Consider the following 7,986-nt stretch of genomic DNA (forward strand, 5'->3'; position numbering starts at 1 on the left):
CAGTTTCTTATTTTCAGTACTGTTTGCCATCTGAGGAGCCCCAGAATCTTCAGAACCAACAACCAGTAGTCTTTTGATTTGACAGTGCTTCCTTTGGCTTGTCTCTCTCCTCTAACATTTTATTATAAACAGCAACAGGAAACCAGGGAGCACCTTCAACACTTGGGCTAGAAAACTTCTTAGCTGAATTATCCAGTACACTAGGTACCTTCACTACCTTTCCCATTACTGCAGGAGAGAGTGTTAATAAACTTTCTGCCAGAACAATACAAGGATCCTTTCTCTTCAAGTTTCCAACAAGATACCCCTTACTTTCTTTTAAGACCTTACCAGCGACCTCCTCAAAGTCTGATTCTGACAGTCTGTTCTAGGCAGTTTAGGCTTTAACTAATGGTCTTATTAAAGTCCATGGAGAGAGGAGCTAATAATTAACACATATGAAAGGATCTAAGTCTAGGTCAGTGCTAAGTGTTTAAGAAAATAAACACAAACACAGAGGGAGAAAATCTAAACTGATCTCATTTTACAGATGAGGAAGCTGTGATTCAGAAGGGTACAGTGACTTGCCCAAGGTCACATGTCCACTTAGTGGTGAAGAAGGAACTAAGACCAGTTCTTCTAACTCTTTATCCAGTGAAGTTTCCAGGTACCATATGGCCTCAGGTTCCCATCATGTTCCATGAGTCTAAGAAAACAATGCCTACCTGAGCATTCTCAGTGGCCTTGTGTCAGAAAACAAAGGGGAAAATGTTAGGATTTTCTGCCAGAATATTCATTGTTTAAATGCTTTGCAGTAAGTCAGCAAACTAATGCTTAGATAGCTAATGCTGCTCATAGGAACCTTTCCACTGGGATTCTGAAGATATGAGAACTTGACAGCGAGATTTTCAGAAATCAAAGAGTGAAGGATTACTCTGGCTCTTCCTCTTATCTTTGATTTTTTAAAAAATTAGTTAATGTTTTTCCCCCAGCTTTATTGAGATATAATTGACCAATAAAATTGTCTTTGCTTTTGTTTTAAGAGTGATGAGGCAGGGAATCTTTGAAGACAGTTTTCATTTTCTTGGTTACTTTTTCTTTGGAAATAAAGTTTACAGCACATGTTCAAAAAACAAGATTTTTAAATAATTTGGTTCACCTGCCTTTATGAGTGATTATGAGTAAAGATCAGCCAGTAAACTCTTCTGAGGTCCTAATGCGTATTTCCAGTTGTCTACTGGACTTCAGGATGGTGGCCCACAGATACTTGCAACTCAGCATGTTCCCATCTCAACTCATTACCTTTCTCCACCTGCTCAACCTCTTGTATTTTTTAAAAAGTTAGAGACTTTGTAAGTCACTCAATATAGAAACCTTAGATTTTTCAATTTTCTTCAGTTGAAATTCTTTAGAATCTAGTTCAGAATTATTTTTTGAATATGCCTTTTTCTCTACATCCCCACTGCTACTATCCTACTGTAAGTCCCCATTCATTCATTCACCTATGAAGGGCGTTTGCTGTGTGCTTGCACTGTGTCAGCCATTCTGTTCTGTGCTGGAATACAAAGGTGAACAAGACATGGTACTTGTCCACAAGGAACTTACCTGTGGGGTGGGGGGTGTCGGGAAGGAAACAAAAACAAAGAATGACAATAACATGTGATGTATTTTACATGTATCATTCCTCTCCTAGCCGTTACAAAAGATCTTGACCTCTCTCTGCCTTTCTTCCCTCCCTCCTGGATCCACTCTCTTCACTGCTGTCCGCATTACCTTTCTAAAGTACAGATTTTGATCACGATCTTGATCACAATCATTTGTCTCCCTGTTGCCATAGTCCTCAGTATGCTATTTGTTCACAAGCTTTCAAAAGCTGGCCCCATAACTACTTCCCCACTTCTCTGTCCCTTTGTTCTTGAGCTTTGAACCCTATACTTTAGCCACATTACCTCCACATTAGGCCCCTAGTAGATCTCTAAATATGCCACATGTAATCTCACATTTCTGTGTCTTTGTTTTCTCCTGTTTCTTTTGCCTTGAGTATCTTTCAAACATCATTCATCAGCTGGCTAGCTCTTACTCATCTTCACTCTCTTAGTCATCATTTACTTCCCTCAACTTCCCTACCCTTGGGAATTATATTGTCCTTTTAATATACCTCTCTTGTTATACAATTGATTTTTTTGCATTACAGTTAATTCATAACTTAGATGTTGAGTTTCCTCCCAGCACCTAGCATAGTGCTCAATACGTATTTTTTGAGTGATTGGGAAAAATGTATAAAATATTTAAAATATACAGTGTGCCACTGTAAAGGGCATTTTTATTTTTACTGGTACTGTATTGTGAAAATGTAAGCAGAGTGTCTAAGTGCCCAGACAGGGTAATCAAAATTCCTGCATTTGGAAATCAAAAGACTCTCATGCCTATTTTTCATCCCCTCTCTTTCATGTAAAGTTTGGGGATATGAGTTGGGACATTTCTGGTAGGTTATCCTGAGTTTCCAAAATGTAAGATGGGATTAAATGACCTTAGGAGTTCCCATCAGAGAAGTGGTGGTGAGAGAGAGTATTCCTTGGGGATGTTGGAGGTCAGGAGAAAGTCCTACTTTCACTTCACTGATGTGACTGAAGCTCTTTCCCAATCTGTCTCATGGTTCTGGTAGTGAGGTATATGTGGATGTGAATGTGGCAATACTTGGAGATAGTTTAAAACCTTAGACATGAGATGACCTAGACATGATTCACCCGTGCTGTCAGTGCATCTTCCCTAAAAACTTTGTGAGTAAGTGGCAAGATATCTGGGCCTAAGTGCTTTTTCCTACCAAGCCCTGCCTTGAGAATGCAAGCGTGATGCTTTAGAAAAGAATCTGCCCCACATCCAATTGGATAAAGATTTCTCATACATTTGGGGAAAATCACTCTGAAAATTTTCATCCTTTATTGCAGATTAATCCCCAGAATTTCATTTCATGGAATGTCCACTATTTCAAAACATTTCCCACAGGGAATTCTATCAATGGATAAGAAGTCTGCAGAAGGTTACAGATAAGGGCTGGAATTCTTTCCTTCCTTTTTTGAAGCTCAGTTTCCAAGAACTAAACCATATGATCCCTAGACCTGGTTTAGGGTTTAGACCATGCTTTCAGGCCCTTAGAATGTTGGAGCTGGAAGGGACATGAGGGACCATCTGGCTCAGCTCCCTCACTTTACAGATGATGTCAGGGAGGTTAATGGCTTTTTAAGGCTGCATAGCTAGTTGAGGTGGAGCTGGGATGAGGACCCAGATCTCCTAACTCTCAGCTCAGGGATCCTTCCTCTACACCAAGTTAGACACAAACAAATTCCTGTATGAGATGAATGGAGCAGTTTCAAAGTTTAAATATAGGGCTTTAATCATTTCAGATATGGCCATGTTCCCCTGCTTTCCTGGGACCTGATCTTCACTGTGGGCCAGCTCTCAGAGGCAGCCCTGTAGGAGGCTTATGCTGTCAGTCCTTATCTTAGACCTGCTGTTAAAGGAGCCATAGATAATGGTGTTAATGGTGATCAATATTTAACTTAGATTTGAGGGGCTGGCTAATTCAATCAACTTATCTGGTATCTGCTTGTCCCCGCATTGCTGTCAGGAATCTCTAGTCCATCCTCAATCTTTGGCTTCCTTGGGAACTACTTCCTACCCCTATGACAGACCTGCCCCTTCTCTTCCTACCCAGTTCAGCCCCTCCAACACAGGATACCTTTGCTTCCCCTCAATGGGACTCTTCCACGGAGCCAAATAGAACTCTTGTTCTACTAAGAATAAACTCCTCCTTCACCTTTCCCCAAAGCCTCTCTTCTGCCTCCTTATCTGCCTTTGCCCTGAATCCTGTCCCTGCAACTTTCTCCAACAGAGGCTTCCCTTCTCCCTCTCCCAATGGCTCACAGATTGGGGAGGCTGAGGAGTGTGAGCGCCTTCATTTTTCTCCAAATTATGCTCATTAGTCATCCTCTGGCCCTCTCAATCTTTTTATAATTATTTAAAAAATTCTTAGTGACTCACCAAAGCGTCCTCAATTTCTTCCAAATCCTTTCTTCTCTTTAAACCTTGAATGATAGTTCCATGTCCTCAGGCTTCATAGATGGCTCCATGTTCTTCCTTCAGAGATGATTGAGGCTTTTCCTTCTTTTTAGCTCAAAATTTGTGTGTATCTTTCCCCATATTTTTGTTCTTCCCTGCTGTTTGAGAGAAAGGAGTCAAAACTTCAAGGCCCACTTCCTCATGATTCCTGGATTCTGGCCCATCTGCCTGCTCTGGGGCATCAGGACCCACATCTCTGAGTTGTGTTTCTTGGTATTTCCTTCTCACTGGATGAACCTTTCCTCCTCTTCTGCGTCAGAATTACCTGAGGTATTTCAAAAGTGTTGTTCTTGGGTCCTTTCCCAAAGAGTGCTATCCAGTTAGTGTTGTATCTCCAGTGCTTAAATGAAAATCTTCAGATCTGGTGCCTAGAATGTGCATTTTGTCTTAAGATTAAAAAAAAAATTGAAACTAGAATCATGTGTAGGCTTCCCTTATTAAAAAAATTACCATCCTGTGTTGGCTACCTGTTGCTGTGTAACAAATTATCCCCAAATTTGGTGGCTTAAAACAGCATTTCTTATCTCACTGTTTTCTGTGGGTCAGGCATGAGGACATGGCTTAGCCCAGTCCTCTGCTTCGGGGTCTCTCAGACTGCAGTGTTGGCTGGAGCTGCTGTCCTCAGTGAGGCTCAGCCAGGGAAGGATCTGCTTCCAGGTGCATTCATGTGATTGTTCGCAGCCCTTGGTTCCTCATGGGCTGTTGGTTTGAGGGCCTTAGTTCCTTGCTGGCTGTTGGCTGGAGGCCACCCTCAGTTCCTTGCCGAGTGGGCTTCTCTGTAGGGCAGCTCATAACATGGCAGCTTGCTTCAGCAGAGTGAGCAAACTGAGAAAACCCAGAGCAAGACAGAATGTAAGTAAGACAAAATCACAGTCTTTCATAAACTAATCTCAGACATGACATCCCATTGCCTTTGCAGTCTTCTGTTGTCAGAAGTAAATCTCCAGTCCAGCCTACACACAAGGGAAGGGGATTAAACTGTGGATATGGGGGGGAGGCGTGGATTATCAGGAACCTTTTAGAAACTCACTCCCATACACCCCAACCCCAAAGCCCTTTTCTCAAACTTGCTGCTGCCCATTTAAGGTGTCAACTTATTTTTCTCCTTATATTTACCACTCAGCTTCTCAAGAGAGGAGCTAAATTGGTGGCCTTCATTTTCTGGCCACATCTTCACTCTTTAACCTATTCCACTGTGTTTTCCACTCTTGCCACTCCATACAGCTATCTTTGAGAACTGTGAGTGGATTGATTGCCAAGTCCTCTTCTCCTTCTCCTCTACCAGGGCCTCTCTGCAGCATCTGATTACCTTTCCTTCTTAAGATTCTCTCTGTTTTAGCTTCCATGATACTTTGCTTTCCTGGGTCCTCAAACTCTCCTGTTCACTTCTTCCCTGTTTATTCCTCTACTAACTCCTGCCCCCCCCATTTTTAAAAAAAATTATAGTTGATTTACAATGTTGTGTTAGTTTCTGGTGTACAGCACAGTTGATTCAGTTATACATATATGTGTGTGTGTGTATGTGTTTGTATATATATATATGTATGTGTGTGTGTGTATATATATATATATATATATACACACTTTTTCATGTTCTTTTTCATTATAGGTTATTATAAGCTATTGAATATAGTTCCCTGTGCTACACAGTAAGACCTTATTGTTTATCTATTTTGTATATAATAATTTTTAACTGCTAATCCCAAATTCCTAATTTAAAAAATGTGGAAAGCTTCACGAATTTGCATGTCATCCTTGCACAGGGACCATGCTAATCTACTCTGCATCATTTCGGTTTTAATATATGTGCTGCCAAAGTGAATACTGCCCCCCAATTTTGACCAACTGTTACACAATACTGGACATAATAATTTTGTATTTGAATAGGACATAATATCTGAGAAAGACTGAAAAAGTTTGGGACCAGCTCAAGATGTCATCTAGGGGCAGAGAAATGACCAGTCCACTAAACCTATTTGGAGGGACAGTATAAGAAAAAATAAAATTACATTAAAAATGAATGCTGTCACCTGTCACAATCACAAGGAACCTAAGGAGATCTGGTGACTAACTGCACTGTGGTGTCCTAGATGGGATCCTGGAACCAAAAAAGATATTAGGTAAAAAGTAAGGAAATCTTAATAAAGTAAGGACTTTTATTAATAATAATTAATCAATATTGGTTCACTAATTGTGACAAATGTACCAGACTAATGCAAGATGTTAAAGACGGGAAACCTGAGTGTGGGGTCTGGTAACTCTGTGTTCTAGTCACAATTTTTCTGTAAATTAAAAAATACTATAAAGTAAAAAGTTTATTTTTAAAAATGCACCCTATCGAGCTGTACTCTTCCATGTAAAGGTCACACTAGTATTTGTATGTTTACATTAATGTCTCATGTCTCTGCAAGATCCTACCTTCAGGCTTGTGCTCACCTTTCTACCTCCTTAGAACTAAGCTCAGGGCCTCACATGTTCCATAAGTAATTGTTGGTCGAACGATTGTGAAATAGCAAAGTGAACTCTTGGACAGGCTGTTCTGTAAGGACATAATTAACCCAGTTGAAGCCAAGGGTGATGGGAACGTTTTACTGGCCTTTGTCTTCAGTTCATTCAGTTCATTCAGTTCAACCAAACCTCTAAAGTGGTGTGTTTCCACTTTCTTCTTCAAATTATATGTTCCTGCTCTGTTTTTATCTGTCACTTCCTCTTCTTTCTTTTGTCTTTTTCTATTATTGTTTCTTCTCCTGTGGTGTGCTTTCCACTCATTTTGACCCAAACAATGGTGGTTCTTCCTAATGTATTGTGGTCTAGTGGGAAATTTCTTGAGTGTCGGTGATGAACTGGGACTGAAGCAATAGGAAAACAAAGACGTTTGGTTCTGGATGTGTGCCACCCAGGTAACCACAGATCCTGGACAGGAAAGCTTTGTGCTACTTCCCATGGAATTAGTCAAAATGAACTTGTTTTTACTAGCATTATACAATTAGACGAAATCCCCATATTTCGTCATTTTAGAACAGTTGTTTTGGTTTCCATTAGCTTCAGTTTTAGTGTTTGCTCATGGATATGGTTATCAAATAAAAGAAGTCTCCTTTAATGTTACAGGCTCCCATCTCTACATCATAACAAACATTTGCATATTTAGAAATATTTACCTCCTCCTCCCCCTCCCTCTCCATCCTCCTCCTCCCCTTCCTCTTTCTTCCTCTTCCTTTTCCTCTTTTTCCTCTTCTTCCTCTTCTCTCTCCTCCTCCTTCTTCAGTTCTTGTCATGTGGCTTGCTTATCCATGGACGTGAGTTTTCCTGGGGCTTGCAGAGTGTCTTCTTTCTGTTCTTTCTTCATGTTTCAAAAATAACATGCTATTCTCTGTAAAGGCAACTAGTGCTATCGGCTGATCCTAAAAATGGCTGAATGGGAGTCAGCTGATTTCTGTTGGTTTTAATCAGTTGTTTGGGGTTAAGTCCAGGATGTAACATGAGAATAAATGCAGTTAATGAGATCACAAAGTTCTGACCTCAGGAGCACAATTTTCTGATCCTCTGATCTAACTGGCTATAGAATACGATTAAAAATGCTGTGTATTTTTATAGCATTTCATGCTTTCAGAGAAGTTAATTTTATCCAGTTCTCATACACTTAAAACATAGTTCTTTCAAGAATTATAGTTCTCAGGTTTTCAGACCAGCATGGTGCTGGTTGGGAAGTATGACTAAGGGGGACTGGGTGTTGAGGGGACTAAGTTGGAGGTGGACTTCCTTGGACTGTGTTTCAGAGTTGTGAAGGCTTAGCAGGGCCTGGGACGGAGTTTATGGTCCTTCATGGAGACAAGGACTGTGTCTGTCCTGTTAATGCTCTATCCCCAGTGCCTAGAATAGCACATGGCA

At 40.6% G+C, this 7,986-nt stretch overlaps 1 non-coding gene across 1 annotated transcript; it reads right to left on the reverse strand.

Annotated features, from left to right (window-relative positions):
- Nucleotides 1-5,816: 5,816 nt before the first annotated feature.
- Nucleotides 5,817-5,923, reverse strand: LOC116155049 (U6 spliceosomal RNA). The gene has a single exon (XR_004139079.1). It is a non-coding gene; the product is annotated as a U6 spliceosomal RNA (small nuclear RNA).
- Between the last annotated feature and the right edge of the window lie 2,063 nt (nt 5,924-7,986).

This window comes from Camelus dromedarius, chromosome 9 (assembly GCF_036321535.1).
Source record: "Camelus dromedarius isolate mCamDro1 chromosome 9, mCamDro1.pat, whole genome shotgun sequence".
Taxonomy (NCBI): Eukaryota; Metazoa; Chordata; class Mammalia; order Artiodactyla; family Camelidae; genus Camelus; species Camelus dromedarius.